Source organism: Ambystoma mexicanum, chromosome 5p, assembly GCF_040938575.1.
Source record: "Ambystoma mexicanum isolate Mex_15411 chromosome 5p, UKY_AmexF1_1, whole genome shotgun sequence".
NCBI lineage: Eukaryota > Metazoa > Chordata > Amphibia > Caudata > Ambystomatidae > Ambystoma > Ambystoma mexicanum.
Window position 1 is genome coordinate 481,981,803 of NC_090930.1, and position 20,637 is coordinate 482,002,439.

The following is a 20,637-nucleotide window of genomic DNA, read 5'->3' on the forward strand; positions in this document are numbered from 1 at the left end:
GTGTTCTGCAAACTATGTGGCAGATAAAACAATTCTGGCAGTATCACAACTGAAAACACCAACTCTGATAAACCATAACACACCCACAGATCAACTGGCACATCAATTGCCTATCCCACCAGTTGCCCTGCACATGCATTGTGACCACTACTATGCTGAACAACTTTCCGAAGAGCCCAGACTCAGGCCAATAGGAATCCAGCCTCCCACACTAACATCCCAACATCCCCATAATCCACCCAGCAGTTTAAAGCATTGCCGCATTTGAGGCACAGACCAAAAACCCAAACTCATGAAAGAGTGGCTGTGTTTAATGCCAGAAATCTAATTTCCGGAACCTGTTTGTTCATGACCATATATGGATATGGATGGAAGAGCATGTACCCTCGTGATCCTTTGGCCATCACTTCAGTACACCTAGTCAATGTAGGTAGCGCCAAACCCTATGACAAAGGTACAACACACCTCTGCATACTGGGCTCATAATGGAATGAAGCCCTCATAGAGTGTAGACTCAATGTGAATGTATCCTGTAAACCAGTTTTCTGTTATGCTTCATATCACAAAATTACCTGTAATGCCATAGCCTCATATAGCATTCTAGTTGCTTACTTACCAAATCAATATATACAAGAGTAACAATAATTCCCTCTTCCCCTCCAGCGCCCAATCTTGTATGTGTCGAGGTGAGCAAGCCATGGCTCTAACTCAACTGCCAGCAGCCACAGCTTTTCCAGAATACCTTTGGTCTTCACCAGGAGGGAATCCAAGATGATCATCTTCTAGGTAGCCCCACAACTACTAAGAAATCTTGAGAACTCTCCTAAAATCCACAACATGACTTGACGTATTGCCACCACCTCTACAGCAAGGGGATGCATGATAATCATGCCGGGCAATAAGGGACAATTTCTTCCTTTCTGCTGAATACATATTCATGTGCTGGAAACACTGAGAGCCATAGTTTATTCCTAATGATAAATGACACTCCCCATGATATTTTTGTTGGCCAACATGTTATAAGAAAATTATGTCTTCCATCATTCCCCTTTGCAACTCTCATTGGCCTCATTTCATTTTCACCACACAGACCTCATTCTCCATGCTACCCTGGGTGGGCTTACCATTCGCCTCTTTGTGCACAATTACTGGTGCATGATGACACCAACAGCAGTGGTGATATGCCCATTATAAAGGACGGAGGAAATCACTCAACATATAACGTGGAAAATCCATGCACATGCCCATTGTGACACCCCACAGCAATCCTCAATTGTGCAAGCATGCAATGCATGGTGAGTAGCCAGCCTTAGACTTGGCAGGACTTAGAGGCCTGAAACACACATTGGGCCTCATTACGACCCAGGCGGTAAGTTACCGCCTGGGCCGTGACTTTACCACCATGGCGTAAACTATGTTTACGCCATGGTGGTTGGCGGACTTACCGCCCCATTCCGACCTTGGCGGGGCGGTAAGTCCCCAATCCCCATTTACCCTTCCCCATTCCCATTTTTGCCCCATAGGGCATAATGGGAGTGGGGAAGGCGTTAATTACGCCACCGTAAATTACGGTGGCGTAATTAACTCCATGGTCCCTTAGCGCCATGGATTTTAACACCTGCTAAAAGCAGGTGTTAAATCCGCCATGGCGCTAAGGGACCTCGTACTCAGGCGGTAAGGGTCGGCGCTGTTTACGGCGCCGTAAACCCCTTACCGCCTGGGTCGTAATGAGGCCCATTAACTCACTTCATCAATGCATATCCTGCATGTGTGCTGAAATCAAGTTTCATGTCAAATATATAACCAGTCACCTTATCCACCAAGCACTGGGGGTCATTCTGAGGTTAGAGGTAAGGGAAAAACGATGCCGGTAAAGAATTACCAGCCCACTATTTAGGGCACCGTAAAGTACGATGCCGTAAATAGCGGTCAATGCGCGCACGCGAAACACCAAGCCGACATTAGCGGCATGCCGTAACCCGGAGCTGATCCCACGTAATGCGGACATGCAAATAACGGCCTCCTGAAGGCCCAAAAAGACCTAAAGACCTTACCGGCATGGAGAAAATACCGGCATCTCCGAGAATGTGTTAAGAACCCTGAGCAGTGTTTTAAAGTGCCACAGGTGCACACAATCAGCACAGGTGGAGGCAATGGAGTCAGGGCCAGTACAAAAGGAGCACACCGACACACCACACCCCCTTCCACACCTAGATGATACCAATAGTGGTAGTATTACTGGAGCAGGGGGCCCTGGTTGCAAGGCCTCAACTACAACAACAACAACAACAACAACAACAACAACAACAGCAACAGGCCCCACCACAGAGGAGACACAGAAGGAGAAGGAGGGTGAGACAGGCCCAGCATGCCCTACCAGTGCAGCCGCCGTTACCACAACAGCAGCCCAATCCCTCGCATCAGAGCCACCCCCTTCAACCTAACACCTGAGCAGATCCACACTCTGTACCGGCTTGACCGTGACACCATCACCATCGTAGTCGACCTGATACACAATGACATAGTGAGCCTCATAGAAATACGCACCACCATTCCCCCTCTACTGAAGGTAGTGTCTGTCCTGCACTTCCTTGCCACAGGCACCTGCCAGCACACAGTGGGGCACATGCATGGCATATCACAACCCTGATTTTCCCAGATACTGACCCAAGTGCTGGATGCCCCCCTCAAGCACACAAGGGACTACATATCCCTACCATGGATTCCCCAGGAGATATTCGATACAAAAGTTATCTTCCATGCACTGGCATGCATGCCAAATTGTGTAGGTGCACTCGACTACACCCATGTGGAGTTGGATAGTCCTGCAAGCCATGGAGATGACGGATCGCAACCGCAAGCAATACCACTCCATCAACGTGCAGATGGTATGTAACGCCAGCAAGATCATCACACATTGCTGTGCCCGATATCCAGGATCAAGTCAGACTCTTTGGTACTTCGGGACTCCACGCAACCATGCTATATGGAGCGACATGCTGGACGACGTGGTGTGTTGCCTGACCGGGCCATGGCAGTGCATCGGGGTTGTGAGGTGGATGGCTGCATACTACACCTGGGTGCGATGGGGGGGAGATGCATACTGCACCTGGGTGGGAAGGGTGGGGATGCATAGTCCACCTGGTTGGAAATGTTGAAGCCAGAGCACGATGTGCACCTCACCGAACACTGTGCCCCAAAGCAAGTGAAACGGCACATGACTACCAAATCCCACAGTGATGAAGTAAGGCAGACACCTAACACTACATGACTAACAGGTAACCTGGCCGAATTCAACAACACATGCACCACTCATCAGCGGCCCTCACACATCGTAAGGGCTTCCAGCACTATGCACTGCATATGCACTATATCGCTGCCTCCAGCATATCACCACACAGGACAGTCATCCCTGGGAGTGCATTGAGGTGATCCCAACAGGGATACCACAGCGTGTCACTTGTGCTGCACACCCATAGGAGCGCTGCAAGTCACCATGGTACTGATCAGTGCAGAATGACGATTATGCTACTGACTACAGCCAACACTCCCTACTACCAAATCTCACAGAACACAGCACATCAATGATTTTACCCCAAGACTGCTGCATGCATATACAATGCACGTGCTGCAAGATGTGAGTGCACACCATAAACCATCTTGAAGATGCTACCCTCCATCATTCCATTGCACAGGACACATAGCAGGGCCAGAAATGGGGTCAATGCACCTGGGACATGTGAGTATGGGCAGAAATCACCTGCTGCCATGTAAGATTAGTTAGGTTTCCACCATGAATGCACAAACACTTACCTTCATTCCCCTCTCATGCAGGTGATGGTGGCTATCCCTTGATGCCGTGGCTCATGACCCCTGTCTGAAACCCACAAAACAGGCACGAGGAGGACTACAATCGTTCCCATACCCGTACACGTGTGGTGATTAAGCAGACCTTTGGCCTGTTGAAGGCACAATCTCGTTGCCTCAGCCGGTCGGGTGGGGCACTCATCTACAGCCATGAGAATGTGTCCAAGATCCCCATGGCATGTGTAATGCTGCACAATATGTGCATCCGTCGGAACATGCCCCTTCCCCTGACATGGAACTGCTACCACCTGATGATGATGAAGGGGAGGAGGAGGAAGAAGGGGCAGGACAGCATCATGATGCCGATGCACAGGATGGACGTGCCGTGCGGCAAGCATTGATTGAACAATATTTCTGACACACAAGTCAGCAGAGGGTGTTAGGATGTGAGGACATCGGGCACTGGTTGTGGGGATGCATGTACACTATGCACTGTGCAATATTGAATGACACATGCACAATGATGAATGTCCACTCTGGTTTTTTTAGATGAACAACCGGTGTATTCAAATTGAAGGTTCAAACGTGTTGAAGTTTGCCAGGGGTCCTGTCTGGTGAGGATGGCAATGGATTGTGTTTTTCAAGATGGCCGCCGTGCTCCTTCCAGTTCCTGTGCGATGACGCTGTTCCTGGTTCCGCAATTTAACGGTGACTGTAAATAACGGTGAGCGCTATTTACGGTCACCGCAAATGCCGCATTACTCTAAGGCGGTAATGTTCGCTATGGTATGATTCATGCCGATAGAGGGTTTTTCAGCCATTTTTGCGGCATGGCGCTAGGTTCATTACCGGCATGGCGCAAAGCTCGTGCCCGCGAACTCGTAATCGTTTAGCGGTCTATTGCCAGGTCAGACACGCTATTTGCACCATGCCAGTAATGAACGGAACTTACCTCCAAACTCGGAATGAGGCCCACTGTGTTTGTAGTCATTAGTACCCGCCCAACCCCTATCAACCCCATGAACAAACAGGTTCATGTCATACTGCTATGGGGGAGAAGGGTTGTGGGAATTGAAAAGGTGCCAGATCATCATTCTGAATCAATGCCTGTGGAAACACATAGGAGAATAGCAAGATATTGTAAAATACATGGGCTACCACATTGTCACATTGTTCTTCCCCCATAATTGCATGATGTAACATGTGAAAAAACAACATTACTGGTCATGCAAAGACCAATAGATCCCCTGTAAAGTATTCAGCCTGATGCCATGCAAGTTAGAAGCAACTCATGGCTACATGACCACTTGAGAAATAAATCAAGCAGTCAAACAGGTCATCTTGTGGTGCCACATGCTACACCACTCCACCTTTGTAGCCCAACAATTCCAGGATACGGAATCACACTGTATGGATTACAAATCCATCAAGGAGCATGTGTCACAGATCCTAGCAGGCATACTGGAGGGTGCTTGCGTTGCCAGGCCAGCCTGCCCATGTCATGACCACACACCACCTTGCTGGCCAGGAATGCATGTCAGCAACCGCATCATGCCAGGATGCTTAGTGCCCTTAGATGGTCACAGAAACCGAAAAAAAACACTAAGGGTGGCTTGTATGTGCTGTATTCTCTAACACATCATGTGTACTTTCTGGAGCAATGTTTTCCAGAGGTATTACTCCTAAACTCCATGTCCACTGTAAAACCTAGAGTCATTACATGGACATCCCCCTGCCACCATTGTATTCATAGTAGGATATGACCATGCATGCTCACAATTCATTCAATCTTTAGACATTCCATCCCACTTAACACATTATTACATGGATAACCGTCACTCCAACAACATTACCTAAAGTATGAGATTGACATTGTAAAGTGAGGGCCAATAGAGAGAGGAGTGTCTCAAGGAAGCTCGACACTAATTTCCTGTTTCCACCTACAGAGAACCACAAGGATGCTACAGAGGAGGGAGATGAGGGGGATGGAGACAGTTATGGCGGTGGTTCATTCATGGAGGAGGAAAGAAGTTATAGACTTGACTTGGGTGAAGTGACAAAGTATCCATGGGACACAATCCAACCACCCATCTGTGACATCGACATCCAGCCCACAGCTAGCAAGAAGTAGCATCTCGACAACCACGGTGTCCAGGAGTCCTCCGCAAAATCAACAGGCATTCTCACTATGGCTGAAAATCAGATACCGCAGCTGAGGGCTAAGCATATCTTGGTTCTGCTGGCGGACAGCACCCCTTCCATGCAGCTATGCTTTCCTCAGGTATGTGAGAGCTTGCAGCAGCCCCTTCCAGGTACCCTGGGATTGGTCCCTAAATGGGAACAGGCTTTGACTGTCGTCCTCAATCACCTTTCCACACATGCCTCCAGTAAGGATTGCTGACACTTTCTTATCATCCATCACGGAGAGAGTGACAGCCATGGAGGCTGCACAGGCACAAGAGAAGAATGTGAGTGAACTGGCGGTTTCCTGTTCCTCATTGGGACCAGTCCTGGAAGATGAGTAACCAGTGACTGGACAAGATCACTCAAAGGTTGGATGCAGTCAACTGTCTGCAGGCAGAATTGCTAGGGGAGGTGCGGGGAGTTAGACTTGAGGCCAGGGAGTATACCCAACTTAGCAGGAAATGGCTGCTGCTGCAGCATCAGAGGCATGTGCTCAGGATAAGGAGGATGCTTGTTTGGCTTGGGAGTAGCCTACTGATGATGTATCTGAAACTACAGCAGCAGAGACCTGTGCTTAGGAAAATGAATATGGTCATTTGGCTGGGGAGCAGGCTGCTGCTGATGCAGTTGCAACTGCAACAGCAGAGGCCTGTGCTCATGTTAAGGGGATGGTCATTTGACGCAAGAGCAGGCCACTGATGCTACTACTGCTGAAGTCTGCGTTCATGATAGAGAAGATGCCTCACTGGCCAGAGAGCAGGCCACTGATGATGCAGAACCAGCCTATGAATGTTAGCTTGCCCTGAGAACAGGCCTTGAGGCACAGGCAGGCTGCTTGTCTTGCTGCCCATAGCTCTTCTCCTGTGGTACATTAACAGGCCCCAGCAATGCCATCGGATGGTGATCCTATGGAAATGCATGGTGGAGACCAGTCTGCTCCATGCCCAGTTGCAGATTGCTTTGACTGGGCTACTAATACGGCAGGAGCAGTCTCATGACAACATGCAGGAGTTTGTGGGGAGGGATTCAACCTCCACCTCTCCCTCAACCATTCTTTCCAGGGCTCCCTCCTTGCCGCAGAATTCCCCCGACCATCACACACAGCCCCACTGGCTCTGCCATCAACACCCTGGGTACACACAAACATTAACATTATAGATGTCAGTGCCTAAACCGGAATGGAAAGGGAATTGAGGCCTCACTCCCACCTTACCTGTCTTCCCTCCATGTGATCCATGATAGGATTTCAACTGTATCTCTTTTTTATATATGCTAATACCCAGGTTTGTCAATCAAACCCATTGGATGCTCATTTTTATTTGGACATGCCCAAGACTTGGCCTCAATGGACATTGACACTATTTTCTTTGGACTACCCTAGGACATTTTTCTTTTTTGGATGTACAACCACATATTGGTGTCTTTCTGTTATACCGTGCCTACAACCCTAATGGAGCGGCAGCATCCTCCCTCACACTTCCGTGTGCTATATATCCATTCAGGGGCGTTGCTAGGGGGAGGCTAAGGGAGCTATAGCCCCTGATCTTTTGGTTGTAGCCCCGGATAGAATCTCAGGAGCTACAGTCAAAATACTAGCTAGCCCCCAGTCCCAACAGTTCCGACATCAGCTTAGCCCCGGGTCTTTTCCAGACCTAGCAACTCCCCTGTATCCATTTGTTATCCACTGGTTGTTATTATTTCCTTTATGGCATTCTGGTTGTGAAAGGGGTGTTTGGGGAGGTGGCCCATATTATTGTTCACAGTGATGGGCTCAAAAAGCTGTTGATCACCTCCTACCACAGGAGTAGCCCATCAATTTGGCCTGCTGGGGCTGCAGTGCCTCCCAATCAAGGTCATAGCCTCTGGCATTGGAATACGAGTCTTCCTCGTCTTCGTTGGGAATAGCCCCAGTGCGCCTGATGGCAATGTTGTGTAACACCCAAACAAATGGCCACAATGAGGTAAACCTTCTCAGGCCGAAACATAAATGCACCACCTGTCTGATGTATTCACTGAAAGCAGTTTCTGAGGACTCCAAAGGCCCGCTCAATTATGTTACGTGTGTGGATGGGGCAGCATTGCAGTGATGCTGTCTGTGGTTTACAGGATTCCAAAGGAGTGTCATCAGTCATGCACGTATGGGGTATCCATTGTTACCTATGTGGCACAAAGCATGGCAGTAATGGCCATTACATTTCTTTTGTGTTTAACAATTTTTTATTAAGAACCTTAAGAATACAAGGTTTGAACAGTACTTAGAACATCATAGTATGATACGCAAATGCATTACATAGAACATATTGTAGCACAATGTCCATAAATCGTATAATAAAAAAACAGCACATAACCCAGTATAATAAACATGAGGAAATACAGTAGACTGCAGATTAGGATACACTGGTAGTTGTATAAGATGGATATAATTAAGAACCTCAGTACATATAGTAGACAAAACAGGACCAACATGAACATGAGTAGGGAGAAAAAGGGAGAAAAAAGGAGGGGGGGCAATAGTTAATGTGAAGGCTAGTGTTAGAGTCTTTTACACATGCCTAAAACTATTATGCAATAGTTGTGGAGACAAGGCATTTCATTTCTCCATTATATGAATATTGAAAACGGAATTCCTTACAGTTGGTGGTAATAGTATGAACAGCAATAGCCAAAAGTCGATCAAACAGGTAACAACAATTCGTAAACCTAGCTGATTGGACACTTTTGCTTCCATGAAATAGAACTTCAAATGAAAACTCTGACTGGATCTTGAAAATCTGCTTTAGAGTTGACCACACCTGTTTCCAGAAGTCTTTGACATATACACACTCAAACATATAATGTTTAAACGATCCTTGTTTGCAAAGACAACTCCAACACTTATCATCCTGGGATACGCCTCCTTTAGACAGCATTAGTGCAGTGATATTAGCTCTATGATGAAAGAAGAACATTGTTTGAAGCAGGCTGGCTGAAACAACTGTTTTGGAAATATTGGACCATACACTAGGCCAGCTTTTTTGAGAGTCATTAAGAGAACAACCTTGGTTCCACGCTTCTAGACATTTAAGTAAAATTCCTTCCTTTAGTGTAGACGAGCTGTCTTTGTATAACATGGGTGCTGTGAAATGAGGATTAGATACATGATGTAATCTTTGGGTGGAAAAGGTACTTGCATTATAGATTAGGTTATTGTAATTTTCCATAATAGCATCCAACAATCTAACATATTGCTGTAAAAGGAGTAATTTTTTAAAATTATTTATTGACTATAGCTGAAAAATCAACTTTTTCAATATTTAACAAGTTCATAAACATCTTACAAATTACAAACATAACACATAGTGATAAGAATACACTGAAGTTAATTTATCATAAAAACTTAATGTAAAGAAAAGAAAAGAAAATTTGTGAAATTGCAGAAGGGATCAAAATTGAACAAGAACTCAAACCAAAAAAACAATTAGAGCAATTAGAATACCACTCAATTGGTAAATGAACAAAAGGATAATTCAATTCAGGGTTGAAATTCCTAAAGGATTATCCAGTAGTTAATAAACCCAGAAAAATCTTATAATTCCGATCCCAAAAACTAGACAAAATTCACATTCAATTCAAGCACAACCAGAAAATTATGAATAGCAATCTGAATGCTAGTTGAGCTAGTTGAAAGCAATACTGACCATCGAGTGTCAGCAGGTATCGCACTAATGTAGGACATATGTGACTCAAAATATTTCTTTCTCTGGACCTCCACTGCCGGGCATTCAGCTATGATATGTTTAAGAGTTTCCCTAAAAGCCGCATTTTGACAGAAGGAGCAATAATTTTCAGTCAAAGGCAAGAGTCTTCTTCTGACCAAAATGTCACGCGCAGGGAACAGATTGAAACAAAGACGTAGAATAGTTGTTCTTACTTGAGGGGAAGGAGACTGGTTTAAGTAAGAGGCCAGAACATTGAGGGGGTAATTCATAGAATTTAGCGCACAAGTGGCGCATGCGGCTGACGCACAGTGTGCACGTGCGAATCTCTCCGCCAGCCGCGTGCGCTAAAATCCATTTCTGCGCACAGCGTATTCATGGATTTTAGCTACCATAACCAGCCGTGGCGTACAGTGGCGCAGCGACCCTGCAGCAGCACCAGTTACGCCCCCAAGAACGCCCCTCACGCAGGGAAAAGCCTTCAAAATCCCCAATCCAGCGCAAAGTGCTGCGCTAACCCTGTACTAGCACGGCAAGCGGGGAACGTGTATTACTGGGGTTCGCAGGAAGTTTCACACGCGATTGGCCCTGTGCGAGTGGGGTACGTGTATTACTGGAGTCCGCGGGAAGTTTCACACGCGATTGGCCCTGTGCGAGTGGGGTACGTGTATTACTGGGGTTCGCGGGAAGTTTCACACGCGAAAGGGCCTGTGCGAGTGGGGTACGTGTGTTACTGGAGTTCGCGGGAAGTCTCACACGTGAAAGGGCCTGTGTGAGTGGGGTACGTGTATTACTGGGGTTCGTGGGAAGTTTCACACACGAAAGGGCCTGTGCGAGTGGGGTACATGTATTAGTGGGTTTCGCGGGAAGTTTCACACGCGAAAGGCCCTGTGCGAGTTGGGTAAGTGTATTACTGGGGTTTGCGAGAAGTCTCACACGCGAAAGGGCGTTTGCAAGTGGGGTACGTGTATTACTGGGGTTCGCGGGAAGTTTCACACGCGAAAGGGCCTGTGCGAGTGGGGTACGTGTATTACTGGGGTTCGCTGGAAGTTTCACACGCGGAAGGGCCTGTGCGAGTGGGGTACGTGTATTACTGGGGTTCGCGGGAAGTTTCACACGCGAAAGGGCCTGTGCGAGCGGGGTATGTGTATAACTGGGGTTCGCGTGAAGTCTCACACGCAATTTGAGAAGGGTACGTATATTTCGGGGGTGCGCGGGGAGTCCTACACGTGAATTGGCAGTGTGGGTCCTCCCAGGTGTTCCCTCTACACCCTCCACAGCCCCTGCAGGCAGCCCACACCACAAGGAACTACCCTGCACCCCTGGTCATGTCCCACAGACAGCCCATCCACCATGGGCATGCCCCCCAGCCAAGCCACATGTCAGCTTGCACTACTGATCACCAACTCATGTCACCCAGCATCCTCCCCCCCCCCAGCAGTGCAGGGCACCTGCCATCAGGCCCCCACTCATGTCCCACTCATGTCCCTCTGCACCCCCACCCCCCAGCAGTGCAGGGCACCTGCCAGCAGGCCCCCACTCATGTCCCCCTAAACCCCCACCCCCCATTAGTGCAGGACACCTGCCAGCAGGCCTCCACTCATGTCCCACTCATGTCCCCCTGCACCCCCACCCCCCCAGCAGTGCAGGGCACCTGCCAGCAGGGCCCCACTCATGTCCCCCTGCACACCCACCCCCCAGCAGTGCAGGACACCTGCCAGCAGGCCCCCACTCATGTCCCACTCATGTCCCCCTGCACCCCCACACCCCCAGCAGTGCGGTGCACCTACCAGCAGGCCCCCACCCATGTCCCACTCATGTCCCCCTGCACCCCCAACCCCAAGCAGTGCGGGGCACCTGCCAGCAGGCCCCTACTCATGTCCCACTCATGTGCCCCTGCACCCCACCCCCCAGCAGTGCAGGGCACCTGCCAGCAGGCCCCCACTCATGTCCCACTCATGTCCCCCTGCACCCCCACCCCCCAGCAGTGCAGGGCACCTGCCAGCAGGCCCCCACTCATGTCCCACTCATGTCCCCCTGCACCCCCACCCCCAGCAGTGCAGGGCACCTGCCAGCAGGCCCCGACTCATGTCCCACTCATGTCCCCCTGCCCCCACGTCATGACGATCTTCAATCATGGCCCTTATGGCCAGCCTCCCCAGCCCAAAGACCCAACCAACTATTGCATCCACCCACATAGAAAAGGCAATTACATGATGTAAATGAACACATGTCCGTCACACACACACAATGGGTGCAAGTGAATGTGAAAACACATATCATGACATGCATGAAACCAATGAGATAATACCACCAATCGAGGTATGAAGAAAAAAATGTATTAAACACAACATGAATGTAATTAAAAGAAAACAAACAACAATGGGAATAATTAAAGAAATGCTGCATGTCCGGAAAAGAATAAAAAACAAGAAATCATAATCCAAAGAAATCCAAAAGAAATGGTGTCCAAAGTCACAGTCCAACAAAGCAAATCCAAGGGAAAAAATAAAGTGAAATCCATTGCTCCATGGTGAAAATAAAAAAAAAATAGAATAATCCAATGGTGAACTATGTACAAATGAACAATCCAGGGTCCATGAGCCCAACTGATGAAATGAAACCTGTAGGATTGTTTAGCGTGTTTTGGGAGCACAGAGCGCAGCACCACTGCACAGGATCAATGTATAGCATGTTTTTTTGAAGTGCAGCGCCACTGCATGGGTTTGGTGCATTGATATAATGTGGTACAGCAAGACATGTGTTATTGAGCATTTTTATGCAGCGCCACTGCATGGGTTTAATGCAATTGCTTCAAGCTATGTGTTGCCAGTGAAACCTATGGACATGTAGATGAAAACAGGCTATGCAGTAAAAAACAATTTCCACATATAAAATGCAAATAATCTTTTCACAGTTAAAAGCATATTTTTACCTGAAATTCCTCTGTTGCAGGAGACACATTTGAGGATTAATGAACTAACCTCATTAACAAAAAACTAACACGCTAACTCATTAATAACATAATGTGTTCTCCAGTGCAAAATGAATGGAAAATGACAGGCTCTGAAAATCATTATTTAAACGCACATTCAGTTTTTTTTTTCTTTTTGCTCTGCTGTTCTGTCTACAGTAACTGCAGGAAGCAAAGACCTCGAATAAGCAGGAAATCAGTTTGGTTACAGTTGCAACTGTATAAGCCAAGCCATTGTGTGCAGAGGGTGGTTAGGGCATGATAGAATTTTATTGGTTAGGATCCTTTGGTAGGAGGTAACCAGAGTTTTCTTGTATAATCTCGAGGAAGAAGCAGAGGGGAGAGACATCTTGACACAGCTCGAAGAAGGACTGGGTTGATAGCTGGGGATGCCTGATTCCTAAAGCAGATTCAACTTGGTTGCAGAGACTGGGATTTCCAGTCAACAAGTCCCAGTTTGAGTGACAGCAAATGCTTGTCCTTGCTGGGTGAACCCCTCCAGAAGGCGACCAGCCAAAGAAGTTACATGCTGAATAAGCCTGGTAATTATCTCGCTGAAGTGTGGGGGCTGAGTGTGTGCGAAAATATTCAGTCAGTGTAGGAAAGGAGATTCCTGTGCTTTACCCACGTGTTTAATGTTGCAAATTGAATTCTTGTTCCCCGCCACTCTCTTCTCAGTGTATCACAAATAATGCTGTTACTGTGCTATTTCATTTATTTCTGTAAAAGAGTGAGATCGTGTTTAAATGCAACTTTTATAATACACAAAAATATCTGAAAGCAGACGGGTGGTGTCTTTTATTTTCTCTTTCCTTTGTGCATTTACCAATACAGTGCTGATGATGTGGGGAGATGTTTAGACAGTACAATTGTCATTTTTAAGGTAGCTAAAAATAAGATTTGGCTGCAGCTGTGCGCACAATGTCATTCAGTATGAGCAATTATAACTAACTGTGTGTGTTGTAGTCTGCCGGAGGTCTATGATTTGGCAGAAAGGGAGGCCCCGGACATAGTTCACTACCGTATATAAGTTAGTGAAAAATACCACATGATAGCTCGCTGCCGTAGATAAGACAGCGAGAAATTGCCCATGGTGGCACACTAAAAATGAAAATGTGGTTTTCCTGAAATGCAAGCCTGAGGTCTCTCTAGTGATTACACGAAAAAATCTAAACAAAAATAAGGGGTTCTGGATATTGGGGCCACAAATAAAACAAAGGAATTATGCTCACCAAAAATACCACCAACCACGCATACCAACCACGCATGTCTGTGTACTGAAATAATGCATATCCACTGTATTATTATTATACATAACCCAATCTGAATACAAGGAGTGATTGTTGCTAAATTATTTTTCGGTGGTAAGAAAATACCGCCAGGCCCCAAATCTACACAAAATACCCAACATATTTATGGTGCGTTGCAGGCCGGGAAAGTGATCACAGAGCACCTACTGGGCGTGGCAAGTGTGTCTCACACTGCCATCTGTACATTAAAGGGAACCCATTTCATAATAGCAGTGTGTTACTAAAAACGAATTTCAGAATGTCACAAAGGGAAACCACATTCTCAGACCTAGTACAATATTTAGAGGCAAAGTTGTTTGCACATAGGACGTGGTCGTCGAACAGTACCTTAGAATGGCATGACCGCATTCAGGGTGAGGTGCAGAAAGAAAAACTAGACAATATTTTTGCAGAAGGCAGCATAATTCAGGCCTGCCTTACAAGATTAGTGAATGCAGCGGATAAAAGTGCAGAGAAAGACTGTTTAATACGGCTATGCGCCAAAATATGGTTTATTTTGAATAGGTCCCTGCGAATGCAGGAAAATGATGCCCAGCTAATTAACAGGTTAAAGACTGAATTAGATGGGGCAAGTAAAAATCAGGAAATGTTAAGAGCAGAATTGGATGCATGCCAAAAAGACATGCAAATAAAATGCAGAGATTTTGATGCTCAGTTGTCCAAAAGCAAGAAACAATTTGAGGATAGTGAGCAAGAATTGGTACACTTAAAAGCCTTAGTGGACCACATTAGACAGGATAAAGATGAGATTGTTTCAGAAATGCAGATTTTACAAAAAGAACATTTTGAAAAAGAAAGTGATCTCCAAGGTGCAGAGCAAGAAATGGTTAAAATGATTCAAGAAAAAGACAAGAGAAACAAAGAATTCGATGAATGCCAAATGCAAATGTGCGACATGCAGGAGGTAATAAATAAAATGAGTGATGAAAACAACTATCTGCAAAATGAAGCACGCAGGCTCCTTAAAAAGTGCAAAGACTTAGAACAACAAATGTGCATTCCCAGTTCCCAGGAGAGGCGGCAGGGTACTACATTCAAGGGAGTGGAGGTGAATTCTAGTTCTGCCCAAAGAGCTAGTGCTCCAGTGACTGGGCCGGTGACTGAACTTGGTTGCAGAGCCCTTGGGGGATTTGATACTCCCATTGGGGGCAGCCACCAATCCCATACACCTGAAACCAGGATTGAATCACAAAGTAGTGCAATTCCATGCATTGCAACAAGTAGCCCCATAAAAATAATGAAATCCATTAAAGCCCTGATCAAACCATTTAAAAAGGGAGGTGAATGCTGCATTGAGGATCACTTAGAAGCGGTTCATGACATTTTTAAAGCACTCCAGATACCTAAGGAACAGTACAGACAATATTTTCATTTAACTTTAGATGCCCCGACGGCCAGCATCATAAGGGGATTAAATGAACAGCAGAATATGAGATGGGTGGAGTTTGAAAAAGAAATTAGGCGTCATTTTTCTCCTTTTCAGTCATTGCAGGAGGCAAAGAAAGTTGCTTACACAATCACTGCTGGGCCTAATACATCCCCTCGCCAATTTTTACAAGACTTAAAAAGAGCATTTTCTCGCTTTGATGTATCTTTTGACCCAAATTCCAATGAGTTTAAAACTGCATACTTCTATGGGTTACAGAAAGACATCATATCCCAATTGGTCCGTGAATTTGACCGTGACAAGTCCCTTGAATGGATTGTACATCAAAGCACAAAACTATATGAGGTATTCTATTGTCAGGGTAGAGAAAGTGATAAAATGAAAGATACTAGATCTAAATCTAAAGAACCCTCAGCTACAGTAATGGAAATCAGGTCAGCCAAAATGTCCCTTGAGTCTGCTCAAAGCCCAGGTAAAAATAATGTGACACCTGAACAAAGGGGTAATCAACAAAGATCGCCCTTTCCTGTACCAATGTTCCAATCACATGATCCTAGCAATAGGGAGAGCTACATCAGCCCTAGGTATTTAGGGGCAGACCCCGGGCAGGATATCGGCCTGATATGTCAGGTATGAACAATAACCAGAGACAAAATCAAGATCAAAGAAATGATGGTCCCTACCAGACATTAGGGACACAGAGCAGATTTGATCCCAACACCATGATATATGGTAATCAGGATAGCCCCCGATATGTGGATCGATTTACTGATAATGGGAATCAACATAGGGGCCAGTACCCACAATCTGAGAGACAGGACATGAGGCAGAACATGAACTACAATCCACGTCAGTACAATGATTCCCCACCAGGGGACTATAATCAAAGGATGGGTGCACCCCGCTCCCCTCCACAAATGAATCAAGAGTTCAGAAACCATCCCAACAGACATCAATCACCTGAGAGGTATCAGAATAGATCCAATCAGGGGGAAAACAACCAATATCAACCTAGGCCACAGAAAGAGGATTCTAGAGAGATGGAAAGGTTCCAGTGCCTTGAGCCCAAGTGAAAATGTTAGCTGAGCAAATAGGAAAGCTCTATACAGCGCAAAAACAGCCATCCAAGGAGGGGGCTGATGGCCATAGCAATGAACGGGGGGCTTCTGAGAAGTGACTAAGTACTTATGACATCTGCAGTGCCAAAAAGACAGATTGCCCTGAGGTAATTTTGCATAATGACTCTGAGATGCCTAATGATCTAAAAGTAAAAGCACCAATAAATGAACATGTAACAGAAAATGCAAATACTTCTAAAAAAGAGGTACGGTTTAACCTAGAACTAAATCAAACATTGAAGATTTGTGCAAATAAAAAAGAAACACCGGAAATTCCAAAAGAACAAAGAGACAGATTTAAGAAAAATGACTCATGCATGGGGAATACCAGTGAACAGGGAGTAAGTGGGGAAGCTATAGCTCCTTCCCTGGGCAAGCAAAACAATGACTAAACACAGGCAGAAAAAGGAAATACTCAAAAGGAGGGTACAGGTCAATCACCTGAAGAATTCTTTGAGCCACATATTTTTGAAGAGGCTGAAAGGGCTGGTACCACACTAAATGATCACAAATGCACAGAATTAAACAATGACAAATTGCTGAATGATGTTGTTACACATGTTCAGTTGGAAGGTTGTAATGTGGTCCCTGATGTTACCCAGATGGATGGGCGAACAGTGGCCACACTCCAAAAAACCTCTGATCATGGAGAAATGAATAAAGTCTCTCGCGCAGAAATGGGTAAAAAGTAGGGAAAAATGTCTTTCCATTTACCAATGTGCTTAGCCAAAAGTGAAAAAGGCCTGAGAAAGGTGAGCCCTGAAATCAGTAAGAATTCACACTTCTTATGTGTATTAGATGAAGTTGAGGACAGATATTATGCACCCATCACTGTAGAAGAAAAATGCCAAACATTTGCTATGATTGACACTGGCGCACAGGCCACAATTATGTCCAAGGAGCTGGTAAAGAGTATCAATGAAGGGAGACCCCCACAGAATCAGATCACAGTGAAGGAAAATCAAGGTCCAGTGCATAACTTTAATGTGGAGGAGGTGCCCATCATAGGTGCAACTGAGGTTGACATAAAAATAGGAAAGCACAGAATGAAACAAGAGGTATTGATCACATCTATTTGTGAAATTCCATTTCTGATGGGGACAGATTGCCTGAAAAGATTGTCTCCTCTCATAGATGGGGTGAATGGAGTGCTGTGGTCCTTAACCAAGAAACCATTGAGACCTAAGAAACTAAAATCACAAAACAGCAACATAAATGAATGTCACACCGTTGCCAAAACAAATGATGCTGTGGAGGTATATCTCCAGAATAGTTGCATACCTAGTGTCACTGTTATATTAAAATGTGTCAAGACAAAATGCAGAGCGATAATGAAAGACTACCTGCACAAATATATTTGGACCCAAGGAAAAATTGGCAGACTGCCATAGATGAGCACACATTACGTTTTTATTTAAAAGAGAAAACAATCAAACAGAATATTGCTCCTAAAACAGATTCAGAAAAACACATTACCACTCTTGCTGAAATACACATGGAAGAATGAGCAACCATGGGTTCATGTTGGTATAAATGACTGTTTTAAAACAATAAAAGCCACTTTAGCGCTTGAACAGGAGAGGAGTTTCATTAATGAGAAATTGTTGCAAAAAATAATGGAGAGGGAGGAAATCCCGAAATTTAGGATTAAAAACCAATATGTTTCTGGGTTGGACAGTCCAGACTTTGAAAACCGAATTGCTGGCAGATGCATGCTTAAAATTAGCATTGGGCAGAAAACAATTTACCATAATGTATGGATAGTGAGTGGAGCACAAAATGACTTTTACATGGGCAATGATATCATGCACAGAATGTGTATGGTGTTAGATTTCCTTAATCAAAAAATATGGTCACGCCTAGGTGGGCCGGCACCTGAATTTGAAGACAAAAGAAGGGCTTATCATTGTGCACAACTGGTTCCTTATGCAATTGAATTACAAATGAGGGAAGATACTATTATTCCTGCATTTAAAAAACAGTTTGCAATAACACTGAAATGCAAAAATGGACAGCAGATGAAAGACTCTGATGCATTTGTATGCCTGAATGAATCCATAAAACAGCAAGGCCTGGATTATGAATACATTCCATTGGTAGAAGGATCTGTAATATTTATGGTAAATAATAAAGGTTGTCAGGATATTCATTTAGAGGAAAACTCCCCATTAGGAATGGCCATACAAAAATCACATTATACGGCAGATTTAAATAACATGGTGATTGGAAATATCCCTGAAAAGTATGTAGATGCCAAGGGTGAGTTGCCAGAACACCTGGACTCTCAGCCCAAAGGAATATTTAAAATTCATTCTGTGAATCCTTATGATTCAAATGAGACAGTGTGCTGCCATGAAGAGGATTGCATAATATTTAATTTAAATGAAAATGAAACAGAAAATCAGCCCATTGAATTGGAAGCTGATATGCCAAAATATTCGAAAGTGGCAGCTTTACAAAAAGACACAGCCACACAGTTAGAGGAAAGCGCTGAGATTCCCTTACCAGAAGATTTTCCAGAATTTTCCAAAATGGTAGAAGAGCAAATCTCCTTAGCACATGCATGTGACAGCGATGAGGAAAGAAACAATCTGAGGGAGATATTTATGGAGTTTAAGGATGTATTTGCAAAAGATGCTTATGATTGCGGTTTAACTGATTTACATGTGGCCACACTACCAGATGTCCAGTATTTGTACGCCAGTATAGACTGCCGCTGGCATGTTTAGAATCATTAGCAGAGATTATAAAGAATTTGGAAGCCCGGGGAATCATCAGGCCCATTCATAGCACATCCAATAGACCTATTTTAGGTGTGTTAAAGCCAAATGGTCAATGGCGGCTATGTGCAGAGTATCCAGATAAGCTAGGCCACTGCCATTCATTGATCAGGGCCTAGCTCAGGTACATGGTTCAAAAGTGTTTACCACATTAGATCTCACCTCTGGATATTGGTGCGTGCCATTGGCAGAGGAGATACAGAATTTATTTTCCTTTACATTTGACAGGACTCAATACGCCTGGCTTAGAGCTCCGTTCGGGTACATCAATAGTGGGAGTAAATTTGGCATATTTTTGAGAAAGGCCATGCCAGATGCAGCGGAAAGAGGAACCATAGTTTATGTGGATGATGTCCTGATAAAAAATGAAAGCCTGAAAAGCCATTTTGATAAAATAAGACATGTGCTTGGCCAATTGCAGAAAGCAGGCGCCAAAGTGTCTTTACAAAAAGCACAATGGTGCAAGAAAAAAGTGAACTTTCTAGGCCATGAAGTAACTGAACATGGGCTAAATCCACAAAAGAAAAAAATAGAGGCCATACAAAAACTAAAGGACCCTAAAAATGTGAAAGAGGTAAAAGGTTTATTAGGGATGACAAGCTATAACAGAAAGTTCATTGAAAATTATGCTGAAATTACTCAACCATTGACTAAACTGCTTAAACTGAATACACCCTGGATATGGGAAAAAGAGCAGTCTGAGGCAGTAGCTAAATTGAAGGAATGTCTTGTAAAGGCACCATGTTTAGCATATCCCATAAAGGGTAGGGATTTCTTTGTAGAAATAGGGTTCTCTGAACATTGTATGTCAGCAGTGTTATCACAAAAACATGATGTGAATCATAAAACTATTGCATATGCAAGTAAAGCATTTTCCCAAGTTGAAATGAAATTCAATGAATGTGAAAAGGCCCTATTAACCACTGTGTGGGCGCTGCAACATTTCCGCCCTATTGTTCAGGGAGAAAAGGTGATTATTGAAACAAATCATCAACCTTTGCAGTTTTTAGAGAGTAAAAGAATTAGGTCAGGTAATCTAGCGCAGTCCAGAATCACTTCATGGACGCTGGCATTACAAGGTTTTCCTGTAGAAGTGAGATATTGACAAAATAAAAAGAGCCCAATTGCTCAAGGGTTAGCTGACTTACATGACTGTGCAGCTGAACACGTATCAAACGAAATGCAAGTGGAACCTAGTTTGCAGGAATTTGAACAATCACCACACAAAGCTTTTGATGAAAAAACATGCAAGGATCTGTCAACTGTATATGTGGATGGTTGTGCTTTTCACATTGAAAATGACAGTAATAAACAATTAGTGTCAGGAATAGGGAATGTCTGGTTGAAATGTGAAGGCGTCCCCAGTGTAGGGATGAGGATTG